Source organism: Ictalurus punctatus, unplaced genomic scaffold (assembly GCF_001660625.3).
Source record: "Ictalurus punctatus breed USDA103 unplaced genomic scaffold, Coco_2.0 Super-Scaffold_100056, whole genome shotgun sequence".
NCBI lineage: Eukaryota > Metazoa > Chordata > Actinopteri > Siluriformes > Ictaluridae > Ictalurus > Ictalurus punctatus.
In genome coordinates, this window is record NW_026521088.1 from 1570215 (window position 1) to 1592072 (window position 21858).

Sequence of the window (21858 nt, forward strand, 5' to 3'; positions counted from 1 at the left end):
AACAAGTAGAATAGCATCAGCATTTTTAATTAAACTTGGCTTTTCTGCACAAGGAGACCAAAATTTCTAACAAACACGTTAATTCCACACCACAAACTGACGTGTAATCTTGGCTCTGTATGCCTCGCAAAAAGCAGGTTTACGCCACCTTTGCCACTGATTGCCCATCGTCTGACACGTATAATGACACAAAGGCCTCGTACAAATGGTAAATGTGTGAAGTTACCCAGAAGAAGGCTGAACCATGGTTCTATCGCATAGGCAGTTGAGTCCCTGAGTTGCGCTTCAGGTATAAGTTGTCCGCGCTTCACTCTCACGCACTGGGGTGAGATCTACCATTTGATCTTGAAAATCTCCCTTAATGTTCAGGGAAGGGAAACCTGGCAGGTTATCCCTTTAAAGGGCTCGTGCCCTGTCCTCTGAAAGAGCTCTTGCCCAGATGTCAGACACTAGTCACAACAGTCACAGCCCACCACCTGTCTCCGAGTTCCAATGCGTCTTGATCGCCACGCCGATGAACAAGTATGCCTTGCACCACGATGCGCTATAGGCTTCGAGCTGGGACCTCGTGGCGCAACGGAAGTGCGTCTGACTCCAGATCAGAAGGTTCAAATCATGTCGGGGTCATTCAATGTGCTCTTTTTCACACAGACCCATGATTTTCTGCGCAGTCTAATAAGGATGCTGTTATATGGACTCCAATCTCTATGATGACCACCCATGTCTTTGTCAACTTCATGCTAAAAGGTAACAAAGCTTAGGTAGCAACACTCTCACCTGGTAACCATTAGTAACTTGACAATCTGCTGAATGTTTACCCTTAGTTTGCCCATTTTGCTTGCTGAACAAAACATGCTGGAAAGAGGCACCTTAGATGGTTTCACTGGACCTCGCAGAGGATCTGGAGGGTACTACAACACCCAAACAGGGACTTGAACCCTGGACCCTCGGATTAAAAGTCTGACGCTCTACCGACTGAGCTATCTGGGCTCGAGGAGCGAGAGCGCACTTTACCCTGGAGCTTGTAGGTCAGGCCTGTGGACGCTCTAGTTCAACGGTTCTCACAGACATAAATGGTGCTCAGCCCTTGGCTTGGAAAGGGCCCATCCCATCTGGTTCTCATGGCTTTCTACAAACTATTAACACAGCTCAGCACCACTATTCAAGGATACAAACCAACAGGGTTCAACCACAGGTCTGTCCTTCATACTTCTTTACCCACTGACTGCCTGCAGTCTGAGACATACAAAGAGACAAGGTTCTTGTGAAACCTGTAAAATGGTGACGTTAACCAAGAGAATGTTGAACTTTGGTCCTATCTATTATGTTGGCCAGTTTCTAAGTTGAGATCAACTTAACCCCAGTGCTTTCTGTTTAACGACCTTGTTCGTATTTTTGTTTACAACTAGCACACTTTTGACCAGCATGTCGCTTGGAAATCGTTACCAGCATAACTCTTATTCGTAAGGCTCACTCTGGAGGCTTGTCTTGGTTCAAGGAATGCCTTCGTGTCATGGTATGAGAACAAGTAGAATAGCATCAGCATTTTTAATTAAACTTGGCTTTTCTGCACAAGGAGACCAAAATTTCTAACAAACACGTTAATTCCACACCACAAACTGACGTGTAATCTTGGCTCTGTATGCCTCGCAAAAAGCAGGTTTACGCCACCTTTGCCACTGATTGCCCTGACCTACTGAGCTTGTAGGTCAGGCCTGTGGATGCTCTAGTTCAACGGTTCTCACAGACATAAATGGTGCTCAGCCCTTGGCTTGGAAAGGGCCCATCCCATCTGGTTCTCATGGCTTTCTACAAACTATTAACACAGCTCAGCACCACTATTCAAGGATTCAAACCAACAGGGTTCAACCATGGGTCTGTCCTTCATACTTCTTTACCCACTGACTGCCTGCAGTCTGAGACATACAAAGAGACAAGGTTCTTGTGAAACCTGTAAAATGGTGATGTTAACCAAGAGAATGTTGAACTTTGGTCCTATCTATTATGTTGGCCAGTTTCTAAGTTGAGATCAACTTAACCCCAGTGCTTTCTGTTTAACGACCTTGTTCGTATTTTTGTTTACAACTAGCACACTTTTGACCAGCATGTCGCTTGGAAATCGTTACCAGCATAACTCTTATTCGTAAGGCGCACTCTGAAGGCTTGTCTTGGTTCAAGGAATGCCTTCGTGTCATGGTATGAGAACAAGTAGAATAGCATCAGCATTTTTAATTAAACTTGGCTTTACTGCACAAGGAGACCAAAATTTCTAACAAACACGTTAATTCCACACCACAAACTGACGTGTAATCTTGGCTCTGTATGCCTCGCAAAAAGCAGGTTTACGCCACCTTTGCCACTGATTGCCCATCGTCTGACACGTATAATGACACAAAGGCCTCGTACAAATGGTAAATGTGTGAAGTTACCCAGAAGAAGGCTGAACCATGGTTCTATCGCATAGGCAGTTGAGTCCCTGAGCTGCGCTTCAGGTATAAGTTGTCCGCGCTTCACTCTCACGCACTGGGGTGAGATCTACCATTTGATCTTGAAAATCTCCCTTAATGTCCAGGGAAGGGAAACCAGGCAGGTTATGCCTTTAAAGGGCTCGTGCCTTGTCCTCTGAAAGAGCTCTTGCCCAGATGTCAGACACTAGTCGCAACAGTCACAGCCCACCACCTGTCTCCGAGTTCCAATGCGTCTTGATCGCCACGCCGATGAACAAGTATGCCTTGCACCACGATGTGCTATAGGCTTCGAGCTGGGACCTCGTGGCGCAACGGTACAGCGTCTGGCTCCAGATCAGAAGGTTGCGTGTTCAAATCACGTTGGGGTCATTCAATGTGCTCTTTTTCACACAGACCCATGATTTTCTGCGCAGTCTAATAAGGATGCTGTTATATGGACTCCAATCTCTATGATGACCACCCATGTCTTTGTCAACTTCATGCTAAAAGGTAACAAAGCTTATGTAGCAACACTCTCACCTAGTAACCATTAGTAACTTGACAACCTGTTGAATGTTTACCCTTAGTTTGCCCATTTTGCTTGCTGGACAAAACATGCTGGAAAGAGGCACCTTAGATGGTTTCACTGGACCTCGCAGAGGATCTGGAGGGTACTACAACACCCAAACAGGGACTTGAACCCTGGACCCTCGGATTAAAAGTCTGACGCTCTACCGACTGAGCTATCTGGGCTCGAGGAGCGAGAGCGCACTTTACCCTGGAGCTTGTAGGTCAGGCCTGTGGACGCTCTAGTTCAACGGTTCTCACAGACATAAATGGTGCTCAGCCCTTGGCTTGGAAAGGGCCCATCCCATCTGGTTCTCATGGCTTTCTACAAACTATTAACACAGCTCAGCACCACTATTCAAGGATACAAACCAACAGGGTTCAACCACGGCTCTGTCCTTCATACTTCTTTACCCACTGACTGCCTGCAGTCTGAGACATACAAAGAGACAAGGTTCTTGTGAAACCTGTAAAATGGTGACGTTAACCAAGAGAATGTTGAACTTTGGTCCTATCTGTTATGTTGGCCAGTTTCTAAGTTGAGATCAACTTAACCCCAGTGCTTTCTGTTTAACGACCTTGTTCGTATTTTTGTTTACAACTAGCACACTTTTGACCAGCATGTCGCTTGGAAATCGTTACCAGCATAACTCTTATTCGTAAGGCGCACTCTGAAGGCTTGTCTTGGTTCAAGGAATGCCTTCGTGTCATGGTATGAGAACAAGTAGAATAGCATCAGCATTTTTAATTAAACTTGGCTTTTCTGCACAAGGAGACCAAAATTTCTAACAAACACGTTAATTCCACACCACAAACTGACGTGTAATCTTGGCTCTGTATGCCTCGCAAAAAGCAGGTTTACGCCACCTTTGCCACTGATTGCCCATCGTCTGACACGTATAATGACACAAAGGCCTCGTACAAATGGTAAATGTGTGAAGTTACCCAGAAGAAGGCTGAACCATGGTTCTATCGCATAGACACTTGAGTCCCTGAGTTGCGCTTCAGGTATAAGTTGTCCACGCTTCACTCTCACTCACTGGGCTGAGATCTACCATTTGATCTTGAAAATCTCCCTTAATGTCCAGGGAAGGGAAACCAGCCAGGTTATGCCTTTAAAGGGCTCGTGCCTTGTCCTCTGAAAGAGCTCTTGCCCAGATGTCAGACACTAGTCGCAACAGTCACAGCCCACCACCTGTCTCCGAGTTCCAATGCGTCTTGATCGCCACGCCGATGAACAAGTATGCCTTGCACCATGATGCGCTATAGGCTTCGAGCTGGGACCTCGTGGCGCAACGGAAGTGCGTCTGACTCCAGATCAGAAGGTTCAAATCATGTCGGGGTCATTCAATGTGCTCTTTTTCACACAGACCCATGATTTATTTTCTGTGCAGTCTAATAAGGATGCTGTTATATGGACTCCAATCTCTATGATGACCACCCATGTCTTTGTCAACTTCATGCTAAAAGGTAACAAAGCTTATGTAGCAACACTCTCACCTAGTAACCATTAGTAACTTGACAACCTGTTGAATGTTTACCCTTAGTTTGCCCATTTTGCTTGCTGGACAAAACATGCTGGAAAGAGGCACCTTAGATGGTTTCACTGGACCTCTCAGAGGATCTGGAGGGTACTACAACACCCAAACAGGGACTTGAACCCTGGACCCTCGGATTAAAAGTCTGACGCTCTACCGACTGAGCTATCTGGGCTCGAGGAGCGAGAGCGCACTTTACCCTGGAGCTTGTAGGTCAGGCCTGTGGACGCTCTAGTTCAACGGTTCTCACAGACATAAATGGTGCTCAGCCCTTGGCTTGGAAAGGGCCCATCCCATCTGGTTCTCATGGCTTTCTACAAACTATTAACACAGCTCAGCACCACTATTCAAGGATACAAACCAACAGGGTTCAACCACGGCTCTGTCCTTCATACTTCTTTACCCACTGACTGCCTGCAGTCTGAGACATACAAAGAGACAAGGTTCTTGTGAAACCTGTAAAATGGTGACGTTAACCAAGAGAATGTTGAACTTTGGTCCTATCTGTTATGTTGGCCAGTTTCTAAGTTGAGATCAACTTAACCCCAGTGCTTTCTGTTTAACGACCTTGTTCGTATTTTTGTTTACAACTAGCACACTTTTGACCAGCATGTCGCTTGGAAATCGTTACCAGCATAACTCTTATTCGTAAGGCGCACTCTGAAGGCTTGTCTTGGTTCAAGGAATGCCTTCGTGTCATGGTATGAGAACAAGTAGAATAGCATCAGCATTTTTAATTAAACTTGGCTTTTCTGCACAAGGAGACCAAAATTTCTAACAAACACGTTAATTCCACACCACAAACTGACGTGTAATCTTGGCTCTGTATGCCTCGCAAAAAGCAGGTTTACGCCACCTTTGCCACTGATTGCCCATCGTCTGACACGTATAATGACACAAAGGCCTCGTACAAATGGTAAATGTGTGAAGTTACCCAGAAGAAGGCTGAACCATGGTTCTATCGCATAGACACTTGAGTCCCTGAGTTGCGCTTCAGGTATAAGTTGTCCACGCTTCACTCTCACTCACTGGGCTGAGATCTACCATTTGATCTTGAAAATCTCCCTTAATGTCCAGGGAAGGGAAACCAGCCAGGTTATGCCTTTAAAGGGCTCGTGCCTTGTCCTCTGAAAGAGCTCTTGCCCAGATGTCAGACACTAGTCGCAACAGTCACAGCCCACCACCTGTCTCCGAGTTCCAATGCGTCTTGATCGCCACGCCGATGAACAAGTATGCCTTGCACCATGATGCGCTATAGGCTTCGAGCTGGGACCTCGTGGCGCAACGGAAGTGCGTCTGACTCCAGATCAGAAGGTTCAAATCATGTCGGGGTCATTCAATGTGCTCTTTTTCACACAGACCCATGATTTATTTTCTGTGCAGTCTAATAAGGATGCTGTTATATGGACTCCAATCTCTATGATGACCACCCATGTCTTTGTCAACTTCATGCTAAAAGGTAACAAAGCTTATGTAGCAACACTCTCACCTAGTAACCATTAGTAACTTGACAACCTGTTGAATGTTTACCCTTAGTTTGCCCATTTTGCTTGCTGGACAAAACATGCTGGAAAGAGGCACCTTAGATGGTTTCACTGGACCTCTCAGAGGATCTGGAGGGTACTACAACACCCAAACAGGGACTTGAACCCTGGACCCTCGGATTAAAAGTCTGACGCTCTACCGACTGAGCTATCTGGGCTCGAGGAGCGAGAGCGCACTTTACCCTGGAGCTTGTAGGTCAGGCCTGTGGACGCTCTAGTTCAACGGTTCTCACAGACATAAATGGTGCTCAGCCCTTGGCTTGGAAAGGGCCCATCCCATCTGGTTCTCATGGCTTTCTACAAACTATTAACACAGCTCAGCACCACTATTCAAGGATACAAACCAACAGGGTTCAACCACGGCTCTGTCCTTCATACTTCTTTACCCACTGACTGCCTGCAGTCTGAGACATACAAAGAGACAAGGTTCTTGTGAAACCTGTAAAATGGTGACGTTAACCAAGAGAATGTTGAACTTTGGTCCTATCTGTTATGTTGGCCAGTTTCTAAGTTGAGATCAACTTAACCCCAGTGCTTTCTGTTTAACGACCTTGTTCGTATTTTTGTTTACAACTAGCACACTTTTGACCAGCATGTCGCTTGGAAATCGTTACCAGCATAACTCTTATTCGTAAGGCGCACTCTGAAGGCTTGTCTTGGTTCAAGGAATGCCTTCGTGTCATGGTATGAGAACAAGTAGAATAGCATCAGCATTTTTAATTAAACTTGGCTTTTCTGCACAAGGAGACCAAAATTTCTAACAAACACGTTAATTCCACACCACAAACTGACGTGTAATCTTGGCTCTGTATGCCTCGCAAAAAGCAGGTTTACGCCACCTTTGCCACTGATTGCCCATCGTCTGACACGTATAATGACACAAAGGCCTCGTACAAATGGTAAATGTGTGAAGTTACCCAGAAGAAGGCTGAACCATGGTTCTATCGCATAGACACTTGAGTCCCTGAGTTGCGCTTCAGGTATAAGTTGTCCACGCTTCACTCTCACTCACTGGGGTGAGATCTACCATTTGATCTTGAAAATCTCCCTTAATGTCCAGGGAAGGGAAACCAGCCAGGTTATGCCTTTAAAGGGCTCGTGCCTTGTCCTCTGAAAGAGCTCTTGCCCAGATGTCAGACACTAGTCGCAACAGTCACAGCCCACCACCTGTCTCCGAGTTCCAATGCGTCTTGATCGCCACGCCGATGAACAAGTATGCCTTGCACCATGATGCGCTATAGGCTTCGAGCTGGGACCTCGTGGCGCAACGGAAGTGCGTCTGACTCCAGATCAGAAGGTTCAAATCATGTCGGGGTCATTCAATGTGCTCTTTTTCACACAGACCCATGATTTATTTTCTGTGCAGTCTAATAAGGATGCTGTTATATGGACTCCAATCTCTATGATGACCACCCATGTCTTTGTCAACTTCATGCTAAAAGGTAACAAAGCTTATGTAGCAACACTCTCACCTAGTAACCATTAGTAACTTGACAACCTGTTGAATGTTTACCCTTAGTTTGCCCATTTTGCTTGCTGGACAAAACATGCTGGAAAGAGGCACCTTAGATGGTTTCACTGGACCTCTCAGAGGATCTGGAGGGTACTACAACACCCAAACAGGGACTTGAACCCTGGACCCTCGGATTAAAAGTCTGACGCTCTACCGACTGAGCTATCTGGGCTCGAGGCGCGAGAGCGCACTTTACCCTGGAGCTTGTAGGTCAGGCCTGTGGACGCTCTAGTTCAACGGTTCTCACAGACATAAATGGTGCTCAGCCCTTGGCTTGGAAAGGGCCCATCCCATCTGGTTCTCATGGCTTTCTACAAACTATTAACACAGCTCAGCACCACTATTCAAGGATACAAACCAACAGGGTTCAACCACGGCTCTGTCCTTCATACTTCTTTACCCACTGACTGCCTGCAGTCTGAGACATACAAAGAGACAAGGTTCTTGTGAAACCTGTAAAATGGTGACGTTAACCAAGAGAATGTTGAACTTTGGTCCTATCTGTTATGTTGGCCAGTTTCTAAGTTGAGATCAACTTAACCCCAGTGCTTTCTGTTTAACGACCTTGTTCGTATTTTTGTTTACAACTAGCACACTTTTGACCAGCATGTCGCTTGGAAATCGTTACCAGCATAACTCTTATTCGTAAGGCGCACTCTGAAGGCTTGTCTTGGTTCAAGGAATGCCTTCGTGTCATGGTATGAGAACAAGTAGAATAGCATCAGCATTTTTAATTAAACTTGGCTTTTCTGCACAAGGAGACCAAAATTTCTAACAAACACGTTAATTCCACACCACAAACTGACGTGTAATCTTGGCTCTGTATGCCTCGCAAAAAGCAGGTTTACGCCACCTTTGCCACTGATTGCCCATCGTCTGACACGTATAATGACACAAAGGCCTCGTACAAATGGTAAATGTGTGAAGTTACCCAGAAGAAGGCTGAACCATGGTTCTATCGCATAGACACTTGAGTCCCTGAGTTGCGCTTCAGGTATAAGTTGTCCACGCTTCACTCTCACTCACTGGGGTGAGATCTACCATTTGATCTTGAAAATCTCCCTTAATGTCCAGGGAAGGGAAACCAGCCAGGTTATGCCTTTAAAGGGCTCGTGCCTTGTCCTCTGAAAGAGCTCTTGCCCAGATGTCAGACACTAGTCGCAACAGTCACAGCCCACCACCTGTCTCCGAGTTCCAATGCGTCTTGATCGCCACGCCGATGAACAAGTATGCCTTGCACCATGATGCGCTATAGGCTTCGAGCTGGGACCTCGTGGCGCAACGGAAGTGCGTCTGACTCCAGATCAGAAGGTTCAAATCATGTCGGGGTCATTCAATGTGCTCTTTTTCACACAGACCCATGATTTATTTTCTGTGCAGTCTAATAAGGATGCTGTTATATGGACTCCAATCTCTATGATGACCACCCATGTCTTTGTCAACTTCATGCTAAAAGGTAACAAAGCTTATGTAGCAACACTCTCACCTAGTAACCATTAGTAACTTGACAACCTGTTGAATGTTTACCCTTAGTTTGCCCATTTTGCTTGCTGGACAAAACATGCTGGAAAGAGGCACCTTAGATGGTTTCACTGGACCTCTCAGAGGATCTGGAGGGTACTACAACACCCAAACAGGGACTTGAACCCTGGACCCTCGGATTAAAAGTCTGACGCTCTACCGACTGAGCTATCTGGGCTCGAGGAGCGAGAGCGCACTTTACCCTGGAGCTTGTAGGTCAGGCCTGTGGACGCTCTAGTTCAACGGTTCTCACAGACATAAATGGTGCTCAGCCCTTGGCTTGGAAAGGGCCCATCCCATCTGGTTCTCATGGCTTTCTACAAACTATTAACACAGCTCAGCACCACTATTCAAGGATACAAACCAACAGGGTTCAACCACGGCTCTGTCCTTCATACTTCTTTACCCACTGACTGCCTGCAGTCTGAGACATACAAAGAGACAAGGTTCTTGTGAAACCTGTAAAATGGTGACGTTAACCAAGAGAATGTTGAACTTTGGTCCTATCTGTTATGTTGGCCAGTTTCTAAGTTGAGATCAACTTAACCCCAGTGCTTTCTGTTTAACGACCTTGTTCGTATTTTTGTTTACAACTAGCACACTTTTGACCAGCATGTCGCTTGGAAATCGTTACCAGCATAACTCTTATTCGTAAGGCGCACTCTGAAGGCTTGTCTTGGTTCAAGGAATGCCTTCGTGTCATGGTATGAGAACAAGTAGAATAGCATCAGCATTTTTAATTAAACTTGGCTTTTCTGCACAAGGAGACCAAAATTTCTAACAAACACGTTAATTCCACACCACAAACTGACGTGTAATCTTGGCTCTGTATGCCTCGCAAAAAGCAGGTTTACGCCACCTTTGCCACTGATTGCCCATCGTCTGACACGTATAATGACACAAAGGCCTCGTACAAATGGTAAATGTGTGAAGTTACCCAGAAGAAGGCTGAACCATGGTTCTATCGCATAGACACTTGAGTCCCTGAGTTGCGCTTCAGGTATAAGTTGTCCACGCTTCACTCTCACTCACTGGGGTGAGATCTACCATTTGATCTTGAAAATCTCCCTTAATGTCCAGGGAAGGGAAACCAGCCAGGTTATGCCTTTAAAGGGCTCGTGCCTTGTCCTCTGAAAGAGCTCTTGCCCAGATGTCAGACACTAGTCGCAACAGTCACAGCCCACCACCTGTCTCCGAGTTCCAATGCGTCTTGATCGCCACGCCGATGAACAAGTATGCCTTGCACCATGATGCGCTATAGGCTTCGAGCTGGGACCTCGTGGCGCAACGGAAGTGCGTCTGACTCCAGATCAGAAGGTTCAAATCATGTCGGGGTCATTCAATGTGCTCTTTTTCACACAGACCCATGATTTATTTTCTGTGCAGTCTAATAAGGATGCTGTTATATGGACTCCAATCTCTATGATGACCACCCATGTCTTTGTCAACTTCATGCTAAAAGGTAACAAAGCTTATGTAGCAACACTCTCACCTAGTAACCATTAGTAACTTGACAACCTGTTGAATGTTTACCCTTAGTTTGCCCATTTTGCTTGCTGGACAAAACATGCTGGAAAGAGGCACCTTAGATGGTTTCACTGGACCTCTCAGAGGATCTGGAGGGTACTACAACACCCAAACAGGGACTTGAACCCTGGACCCTCGGATTAAAAGTCTGACGCTCTACCGACTGAGCTATCTGGGCTCGAGGAGCGAGAGCGCACTTTACCCTGGAGCTTGTAGGTCAGGCCTGTGGACGCTCTAGTTCAACGGTTCTCACAGACATAAATGGTGCTCAGCCCTTGGCTTGGAAAGGGCCCATCCCATCTGGTTCTCATGGCTTTCTACAAACTATTAACACAGCTCAGCACCACTATTCAAGGATACAAACCAACAGGGTTCAACCACGGCTCTGTCCTTCATACTTCTTTACCCACTGACTGCCTGCAGTCTGAGACATACAAAGAGACAAGGTTCTTGTGAAACCTGTAAAATGGTGACGTTAACCAAGAGAATGTTGAACTTTGGTCCTATCTGTTATGTTGGCCAGTTTCTAAGTTGAGATCAACTTAACCCCAGTGCTTTCTGTTTAACGACCTTGTTCGTATTTTTGTTTACAACTAGCACACTTTTGACCAGCATGTCGCTTGGAAATCGTTACCAGCATAACTCTTATTCGTAAGGCGCACTCTGAAGGCTTGTCTTGGTTCAAGGAATGCCTTCGTGTCATGGTATGAGAACAAGTAGAATAGCATCAGCATTTTTAATTAAACTTGGCTTTTCTGCACAAGGAGACCAAAATTTCTAACAAACACGTTAATTCCACACCACAAACTGACGTGTAATCTTGGCTCTGTATGCCTCGCAAAAAGCAGGTTTACGCCACCTTTGCCACTGATTGCCCATCGTCTGACACGTATAATGACACAAAGGCCTCGTACAAATGGTAAATGTGTGAAGTTACCCAGAAGAAGGCTGAACCATGGTTCTATCGCATAGACACTTGAGTCCCTGAGTTGCGCTTCAGGTATAAGTTGTCCACGCTTCACTCTCACTCACTGGGGTGAGATCTACCATTTGATCTTGAAAATCTCCCTTAATGTCCAGGGAAGGGAAACCAGCCAGGTTATGCCTTTAAAGGGCTCGTGCCTTGTCCTCTGAAAGAGCTCTTGCCCAGATGTCAGACACTAGTCGCAACAGTCACAGCCCACCACCTGTCTCCGAGTTCCAATGCGTCTTGATCGCCACGCCGATGAACAAGTATGCCTTGCACCATGATGCGCTATAGGCTTCGAGCTGGGACCTCGTGGCACAACGGAAGTGCGTCTGACTCCAGATCAGAAGGTTCAAATCATGTCGGGGTCATTCAATGTGCTCTTTTTCACACAGACCCATGATTTATTTTCTGTGCAGTCTAATAAGGATGCTGTTATATGGACTCCAATCTCTATGATGACCACCCATGTCTTTGTCAACTTCATGCTAAAAGGTAACAAAGCTTAGGTAGCAACACTCTCACCTAGTAACCATTAGTAACTTGACAACCTGCTGAATGTTTACCCTTAGTTTGCCCATTTTGCTTGCTGAACAAAACATGCTGGAAAGAGGCACCTTAGATGGTTTCACTGGACCTCTCAGAGGATCTGGAGGGTACTACAACACCCAAACAGGCACTTGAACCCTGGACCCTCAGATTAAAAGTCTGACGCTCTACCGACTGAGCTATCTGGGCTCGAGAAGAGAGAGAGCGCACTTTACCCTCGAGCTTGTAGGTCAGGCCTGTGGACGCTCTAGTTCAACGGTTCTCACAGACATAAATGGTGCTCAGCCCTTGGCTTGGAAAGGGCCCATCCCATCTGGTTCTCATGGCTTTCTACAAACTATTAACACAGCTCAGCACCACTATTCAAGGATACAAACCAACAGGGTTCAACCATGGGTCTGTCCTTCATACTTCTTTACCCACTGACTGCCTGCAGTCTGAGACATACAAAGAGACAAGGTTCTTGTGAAACCTGTAAAATGGTGATGTTAACCAAGAGAATGTTGAACTTTGGTCCTATCTATTATGTTGGCCAGTTTCTAAGTTGAGATCAACTTAACCCCAGTGCTTTCTGTTTAACGACCTTGTTCGTATTTTTGTTTACAACTAGCACACTTTTGACCAGCATGTCGCTTGGAAATCGTTACCAGCATAACTCTTATTCGTAAGGCGCACTCTGAAGGCTTGTCTTGGTTCAAGGAATGCCTTCGTGTCATGGTATGAGAACAAGTAGAATAGCATCAGCATTTTTAATTAAACTTGGCTTTACTGCACAAGGAGACCAAAATTTCTAACAAACACGTTAATTCCACACCACAAACTGACGTGTAATCTTGGCTCTGTATGCCTCGCAAAAAGCAGGTTTACGCCACCTTTGCCACTGATTGCCCATCGTCTGACACGTATAATGACACAAAGGCCTCGTACAAATGGTAAATGTGTGAAGTTACCCAGAAGAAGGCTGAACCATGGTTCTATCGCATAGACACTTGAGTCCCTGAGTTGCGCTTCAGGTATAAGTTGTCCACGCTTCACTCTCACGCACTGGGGTGAGATCTACCATTTGATCTTGAAAATCTCCCTTAATGTTCAGGGAAGGGAAACCTGGCAGGTTATCCCTTTAAAGGGCTTGTGCCCTGTCCTCTGAAAGAGCTCTTGCCCAGATGTCAGACACTAGTCGCAACAGTCACAGCCCACCACCTGTCTCCGAGTTCCAATGCGTCTTGATCGCCACGCCGATGAACAAGTATGCCTTGCACCACGATGCGCTATAGGCTTTGAGCTGGGACCTCGTGGCGCAACGGTACTGCGTCTGACTCCAGATCAGAAGGTTGCGTGTTCAAATCACGTCGGGGTCATTCAATGTGCTCTTTTTCACACAGACCCATGATTTTCTGCGCAGTCTAATAAGGATGCTGTTATATGGACTCCAATCTCTATGATGACCACCCATGTCTTTGTCAACTTCATGCTAAAAGGTAACAAAGCTTATGTAGCAACACTCTCACCTAGTAACCATTAGTAACTTGACAACCTGTTGAATGTTTACCCTTAGTTTGCCCATTTTGCTTGCTGGACAAAACATGCTGGAAAGAGGCACCTTAGATGGTTTCACTGGACCTCTCAGAGCATCTGGAGGGTACTACAACACCCAAACAGGGACTTGAACCCTGGACCCTCGGATTAAAAGTCTGACGCTCTACCGACTGAGCTATCTGGGCTCGAGGAGCGAGAGCGCACTTTACCCTGGAGCTTGTAGGTCAGGCCTGTGGACGCTCTAGTTCAACGGTTCTCACAGACATAAATGGTGCTCAGCCCTTGGCTTGGAAAGGGCCCATCCCATCTGGTTCTCATGGCTTTCTACAAACTATTAACACAGCTCAGCACCACTATTCAAGGATACAAACCAACAGGGTTCAACCATGGGTCTGTCCTTCATACTTCTTTACCCACTGACTGCCTGCAGTCTGAGACATACAAAGAGACAAGGTTCTTGTGAAACCTGTAAAATGGTGATGTTAACCAAGAGAATGTTGAACTTTGGTCCTATCTATTATGTTGGCCAGTTTCTAAGTTGAGATCAACTTAACCCCAGTGCTTTCTGTTTAACGACCTTGTTCGTATTTTTGTTTACAACTAGCACACTTTTGACCAGCATGTCGCTTGGAAATCGTTACCAGCATAACTCTTATTCGTAAGGCGCACTCTGAAGGCTTGTCTTGGTTCAAGGAATGCCTTCGTGTCATGGTATGAGAACAAGTAGAATAGCATCAGCATTTTTAATTAAACTTGGCTTTACTGCACAAGGAGACCAAAATTTCTAACAAACAAGTTAATTCCACACCACAAACTGACGTGTAATCTTGGCTCTGTATGCCTCGCAAAAAGCAGGTTTACGCCACCTTTGCCACTGATTGCCCATCGTCTGACACGTATAATGACACAAAGGCCTCGTACAAATGGTAAATGTGTGAAGTTACCCAGAAGAAGGCTGAACCATGGTTCTATCGCATAGACACTTGAGTCCCTGAGTTGCGCTTCAGGTATAAGTTGTCCACGCTTCACTCTCACGCACTGGGGTGAGATCTACCATTTGATCTTGAAAATCTCCCTTAATGTTCAGGGAAGGGAAACCTGGCAGGTTATCCCTTTAAAGGGCTTGTGCCCTGTCCTCTGAAAGAGCTCTTGCCCAGATGTCAGACACTAGTCGCAACAGTCACAGCCCACCACCTGTCTCCGAGTTCCAATGCGTCTTGATCGCCACGCCGATGAACAAGTATGCCTTGCACCACGATGCGCTATAGGCTTCGACCTGGGACCTCGTGGCGCAACGGTACTGCGTCTGACTCCAGATCAGAAGGTTGCGTGTTCAAATCACGTCGGGGTCATTCAATGTGCTCTTTTTCACACAGACCCATGATTTTCTGCGCAGTCTAATAAGGATGCTGTTATATGGACTCCAATCTCTATGATGACCACCCATGTCTTTGTCAACTTCATGCTAAAAGGTAACAAAGCTTATGTAGCAACACTCTCACCTAGTAACCATTAGTAACTTGACAACCTGTTGAATGTTTACCCTTAGTTTGCCCATTTTGCTTGCTGGACAAAACATGCTGGAAAGAGGCACCTTAGATGGTTTCACTGGACCTCTCAGAGCATCTGGAGGGTACTACAACACCCAAACAGGGACTTGAACCCTGGACCCTCGGATTAAAAGTCTGACGCTCTACCGACTGAGCTATCTGGGCTCGAGGAGCGAGAGCGCACTTTACCCTGGAGCTTGTAGGTCAGGCCTGTGGACGCTCTAGTTCAACGGTTCTCACAGACATAAATGGTGCTCAGCCCTTGGCTTGGAAAGGGCCCATCCCATCTGGTTCTCATGGCTTTCTACAAACTATTAACACAGCTCAGCACCACTATTCAAGGATACAAACCAACAGGGTTCAACCACGGCTCTGTCCTTCATACTTCTTTACCCACTGACTGCCTGCAGTCTGAGACATACAAAGAGACAAGGTTCTTGTGAAACCTGTAAAATGGTGACGTTAACCAAGAGAATGTTGAACTTTGGTCCTATCTGTTATGTTGGCCAGTTTCTAAGTTGAGATCAACTTAATCCCAGTGCTTTCTGTTTAACGACCTTGTTCGTATTTTTGTTTACAACTAGCACACTTTTGACCAGCATGTCGCTTGGAAATCGTTACCAGCATAACTCTTATTCGTAAGGCGCACTCTGAAGGCTTGTCTTGGTTCAAGGAATGCCTTCGTGTCATGGTATGAGAACAAGTAGAATAGCATCAGCATTTTTAATTAAACTTGGCTTTTCTGCACAAGGAGACCAAAATTTCTAACAAACACGTTAATTCCACACCACAAACTGACGTGTAATCTTGGCTCTGTATGCCTCGCAAAAAGCAGGTTTACGCCACCTTTGCCACTGATTGCCCATCGTCTGACACGTATAATGACACAAAGGCCTCGTACAAATGGTAAATGTGTGAAGTTACCCAGAAGAAGGCTGAACCATGGTTCTATCGCATAGGCAGTTGAGTCCCTGAGTTGCGCTTCAGGTATAAGTTGTCCACGCTTCACTCTCACTCACTGGGGTGAGATCTACCATTTGATCTTGAAAATCTCCCTTAATGTCCAGGGAAGGGAAACCAGCCAGGTTATGCCTTTAAAGGGCTCGTGCCTTGTCCTCTGAAAGAGCTCTTGCCCAGATATCAGACACTAGTCGCAACAGTCACAGCCCACCACCTGTCTCCGAGTTCCAATGCGTCTTGATCGCCACGCCGATGAACAAGTATGCCTTGCACCATGATGCGCTATAGGCTTCGAGCTGGGACCTCGTGGCGCAACGGAAGTGCGTCTGACTCCAGATCAGAAGGTTCAAATCATGTCGGGGTCATTCAATGTGCTCTTTTTCACACAGACCCATGATTTATTTTCTGTGCAGTCTTATAAGGATGCTGTTATATGGACTCCAATCTCTATGATGACCACCCATGTCTTTGTCAACTTCATGCTAAAAGGTAACAAAGCTTAGGTAGCAACACTCTCACCTAGTAACCATTAGTAACTTGACAACCTGCTGAATGTTTACCCTTAGTTTGCCCATTTTGCTTGCTGAACAAAACATGCTGGAAAGAGGCACCTTAGATGGTTTCACTGGACCTCTCAGAGGATCTGGAGGGTACTACAACACCCAAACAGGCACTTGAACCCTGGACCCTCAGATTAAAAGTCTGATGCTCTACCGACTGAGCTATCTGGGCTCGAGAAGCGAGAGCGCACTTTACCCTGGAGCTTGTAGGTCAGGCCTGTGGACGCTCTAGTTCAACGGTTCTCACAGACATAAATGGTGCTCAGCCCTTGGCTTGGAAAGGGCCCATCCCATCTGGTTCTCATGGCTTTCTACAAACTATTAACACAGCTCAGCACCACTATTCAAGGATACAAACCAACAGGGTTCAACCACAGGTCTGTCCTTCATAATTCTTTACCCACTGACTGCCTTCAGTCTGAGACATACAAAGAGACAAGGTTCTTGTGAAACCTGTAAAATGGTGACGTTAACCAAGAGAATGTTGAACTTTGGTCCTATCTATTATGTTGGCCAGTTTCTAAGTTGAGATCAACTTAACCCCAGTGCTTTCTGTTTAACGACCTTGTTCGTATTTTTGTTTACAACTAGCACACTTTTGACCAGCATGTCGCTTGGAAATCGTTACCAGCATAACTCTTATTCGTAAGGCTCACTCTGGAGGCTTGTCTTGGATCAAGGAATGCCTTCGTGTCATGGTATGAGAACAAGTAGAATAGCATCAGCATTTTTAATTAAACTTGGCTTTTCTGCACAAGGAGACCAAAATTTCTAACAAACACGTTAATTCCACACCACAAACTGACGTGTAATCTTGGCTCTGTATGCCTCGCAAAAAGCAGGTTTACGCCACCTTTGCCACTGATTGCCCATCGTCTGACACGTATAATGACACAAAGGCCTCGTACAAATGGTAAATGTGTGAAGTTACCCAGAAGAAGGCTGAACCATGGTTCTAACGCATAGGCAGTTGAGTCCCTGAGTTGCGCTTCAGGTATAAGTTGTCCACGCTTCACTCTCACGCACTGGGGTGAGATCTACCATTTGATCTTGAAAATCTCCCTTAATGTCCAGGGAAGGGAAACCAGGCAGGTTATCCCTTTAAAGGGCTCGTGCCTTGTCCTCTGAAAGAGCTCTTGCCCAGATGTCAGACACTAGTCGCAACAGTCACAGCCCACCACCTGTCTCCGAGTTCCAATGCGTCTTGAGCGCCACAAAGATGAACAAGTATGCATTGCACCATGGTGCGCTATAGGCTTTGAGCTGGGACCTCGTGGCGCAACGGAAGTGCGTCTGACTCCAGATCAGAAGGTTCAAATCATGTCGGGGTCATTCAATGTGCTCTTTTTCACACAGACCCATGATTTTCTGCGCAGTCTAATAAGGATGCTGTTATATGGACTCCAATCTCTATGATGACCACCCATGTCTTTGTCAACTTCATGCTAAAAGGTAACAAAGCTTAGGTAGCAACACTCTCAGCTAGTAACCATTAGTAACTTGACAACCTGCTGAATGTTTACCCTTAGTTTGCCCATTTTGCTTGCTGAACAAAACATGCTGGAAAGTGGCACCTTAGATGGTTTCACTGGTCCTCTCAGAAGATATGGAGGGTACTACAACACCCAAACAGGGACTTGAACCCTGGACCCTCAGATTAAAAGTCTGATGCTATATATATATATATATTTCATTAGAAAAAGTGCAGTACATTTTCATGGTACGGTCAGTACTGTTTATTTTTGTAATAAAGTGAACTTAATTTTTCCACTGAGTGTTATATTTTCATTCAGTAGTAATCGGTTATTAGTAGGTGCTACCCGACTTGGTTATCGGCATCTGTAAGATCCACTGTCGATCAGCCTTCAAAATAGATTAATGTGTATGACATGATCTTCTTTAATTAATAACGAAATGCGCTTGTTGACAACTTGCTGTGGTGTAAGGGGAATAAAACACTTCAGAATGTGCAGTTCTACCTTAGGGTGATAACGGTCACTTCACTTCATTGGATCGTTGACTGTTTTCCTGTAACCGTATGTTTATTCCTTACATAAATTAAACACAAAGCATGTAGGGGTTCTACATGCATGTAGTATTTGTACAATCAATAACCTATTTGAGTAATACATTGTGGTATATAAACTGAACTTTGTGTTTGATGTGTCTGCAGTGCCCAACGCCCGTGGTGGTGGCAGTGCATGGCGTGTGTGTGGAAGCAGGTCTGTTGGGAGTGTTAAGTACCATCATCTCATACACTCACCACAACTCTGGGAAGTTCCATCCATATTGTTTGCTGTCACTTTTCCTGCAAAGCTTTAACCATCAGAGAGTTATCTTTTACTGGGGCTTTTAGCTGCAGGAGACTGAATTACTAAGTTTTTTTTTTTGTGGATCTGATTTCTTCTTTTCAGGAGTGGATCTAATCACAGCCTGTGATATTCGTCTGTGCACACAGGATGCCTGGTTTCAGGTGAAGGTATGAGGAACATTAACTTGCCATACATTGCTTGCTTACATGTTTACACCAAGATCTGTAAACAAGCTATTTTTGTCCATATGATCATATATAGAGATAGTAAGTGATGAGAAGATAAGAATGGGCTGATTGTTCTGACTCGTACAAGCCCCTATGAAAGAGTTGACCACAAGGGGGCACACTCTGAACAATTATTTACATTTGCAGTTTGTTGAAGATTAAATAAACCACAGTGAGCATCAGATGTCTGGTTTTAATACAAAGTTTTATGATGAACTATTTTATGATATTACCATCTTGTCATTTATCAAAGAAGAGCTACAAAACCTGAAATTTGTTCATTTTTAGACAGAAAAATTCTGCAGTGTAGCTCTTCTAGTGGGCTTTCCCACTGGATGTTTAGTCCAACACAGAGCAGTTTGCATGAAAAGTTGGTAATGTGACCGTCGTAATGTGGACTGGGAAGTGCACTGCGGTACCGAACCCGAGACTACCTGTAGAAGGTGGTCCGAGTTCAGTTACAATGGAACTGTGAATGTGAATTGTCCCATGAATGTGAACGTAACTTGTATCCGGGTCTGCACTTTTTCAGGAAGTAGAGTAACCTGTGCTGAAGGCCTGTTGTGGTGATGACGTGTCATGACATGTTTTGGCCCAAATCTGCAGTGACTTTGAAAAAGTGGAAGCTCCTCTGAATATTGTGGAGTTTCTTGATTTTGCGTTAATTTCTGTGATCACAAAAAGGTGAAATTCTGGACTGACACATGGAAGATATGGAATGATAACAGAAGAATGTGACTTTGGGTTGTACCATGTATTTTTTTCATGTAGCTTTATTATTTAGTATAAATGAAGGCAAGTGTGTGTTCTGTTCTTCATCTCTGCAGTCGTGTGTTCCCTGATAGTCCATGATTGCTGGAGCTCTGGAAATAGCAGGTGAGATTGCAGGCCGGAGTCGCGTCACTGTCCAAGGAACCAAAATCAACCTCCTCTGCTCCTGAGACCACAGTGTAACTGAGAGCCTAGACTACATGGTAAGAACCTGCTTAAGACATGAAAAGCATTTTTAGCCTCAAGGTAGACCCATGCACACACAGTATGGCCACAAACACAAAGTAGAGCGGTCGAAATCTGAGATATCTCCTCTGCGTCTCCAGGCTACTTGGAACATGAACATGTTGCAGACACAGGATCTTATGAAGTCAGCGCAGGCAGCCCTGGAAAAGAAGAGTCCGAAAGACGTGCCCTTCTCCAAGCTTTAAAGGAGAAGATCCAGGGCTGTTGAAGCTGCGGTGGAACTGAGACATCATCATCCACATATCTTTAGTTCTTCTTGCTAAGTCTGTTTCTTTTTAGTCTTTTTATTTTTAGACTGGTCAAAAGACTGATTAGTGGAAGTGAAATGATAGATGAACTTTTATTTACTTGCTTTATTATTTGCAGGTGCCTTGTACAGTAAGACAGGGTAACTAATACTCAAAAGCTTTTTTTGTGTGTTAACATGTACAGTAGATGGACATATTTTTTCTGGTGCTGTGACTGCAGAATGTAGTGCAGTTAACACATAAAATTTCCTTGGATGCTCACTTTTAACTCTAGGAGGTCACAGTTTGCCCAGACATCTTTTTTTAAATCCGTCAATCCATCACCCACACGTCATTCTGGGGGACGAAGAGGAGGAAGCTGGACAGATAAATTTATTTATTTTATTTATCATTGCTGTGTTTCCTCAATCGAGTGCAGAAAGAAGAAAAACAACACAACTGATTTAAAATAAAAATATAGAAAATAATCTAATGTAAGATTCTGATCCGGTTGCTTTCAGCAGGAAGGCTGTCCTCTTTCCTGTTGCTCTTTCTCTTCTATTAGTCCATTGTCCAGTCTGAATCGGTTTTGATTCGTTTCGAGACGATTCGGAGTCGAATAATTTTCTAGTGAGAGTCGCACACTTCCAAACGAACTAGACTGAGATGAGTATTTGATTCTCACTAGAAAGTGATTCGACCTCTGAATAAACTCGAAATGATCAGTCAAACTGATTCAGACTCTATAAAAGGACTATGAGTATTGATTAAGATATATATTCCAATGTTTTGCTTTACAATTCCATTGTGTGTGTCGTTGTGTGTGTGTGTGTGTGTGTGTGTGTGTGTGTGTATGTGTGTGCGTGCGCGCGCACGGTGTTTTTCAGGAGAACGAGAAACTCGGACACAACAGTACATCCTGACCATTGGTACTGTGTACACATCAACATACACACACGTCTCCATGCTGGACACTCAGGAGCCTTTCACACAGTGCTAGGAATATCCCGGGACAGAGAGAAACGCACCTTCTAAGTGAGCGAGTTTAGCGTCAACCGTGTGAAATTTGCTGTAGCGTGAACATTCGCCTCTGTGAGCTTCACTTCTCCGTAGGGTTCACTGTAATTAGACATAAAATGTACATAGTTTTATTTTTCATGCATTTAGGAGTTTATGTGTTTTTTTTTTTTTTTACTCTTCGAGGAACAAGAAATGATCTTTCGAGGCAGCTTCTTCATCACTACCTGCTCCGTTTGACTCAAAAATGTAACGACCGGTTTCAAAAAGTCACGATGT

At 45.1% G+C, this 21858-nt stretch overlaps 1 long non-coding RNA gene and 2 other non-coding genes across 6 annotated transcripts in view; all 3 read left to right on the forward strand.

Moving 5' to 3' along the window:
• LOC128630411 (uncharacterized) overlaps window positions 1–21067 on the forward strand; it is a 100720-nt gene extending 79653 nt beyond the window's left edge. For 3 of the 4 annotated variants that reach the window (XR_008394669.1, XR_008394671.1, XR_008394670.1), the window contains exons 4-6: window positions 18953–19001; window positions 19194–20292; window positions 20416–21067. This is a non-coding gene — a long non-coding RNA (uncharacterized LOC128630411). The remainder of the gene's footprint in view (window positions 1–18952; window positions 19002–19193; window positions 20293–20415) is intronic. The other variant, XR_008394672.1, reaches the window with a different exon arrangement.
• trnaw-cca (transfer RNA tryptophan (anticodon CCA)) lies at window positions 13460–13531 on the forward strand. Its single transcript has one exon. It is a non-coding gene; the product is annotated as a tRNA-Trp (tRNA).
• trnaw-cca (transfer RNA tryptophan (anticodon CCA)) lies at window positions 14990–15061 on the forward strand. Its single transcript has one exon. It is a non-coding gene; the product is annotated as a tRNA-Trp (tRNA).
• Window positions 21068–21858: the final 791 nt, after the last annotated feature.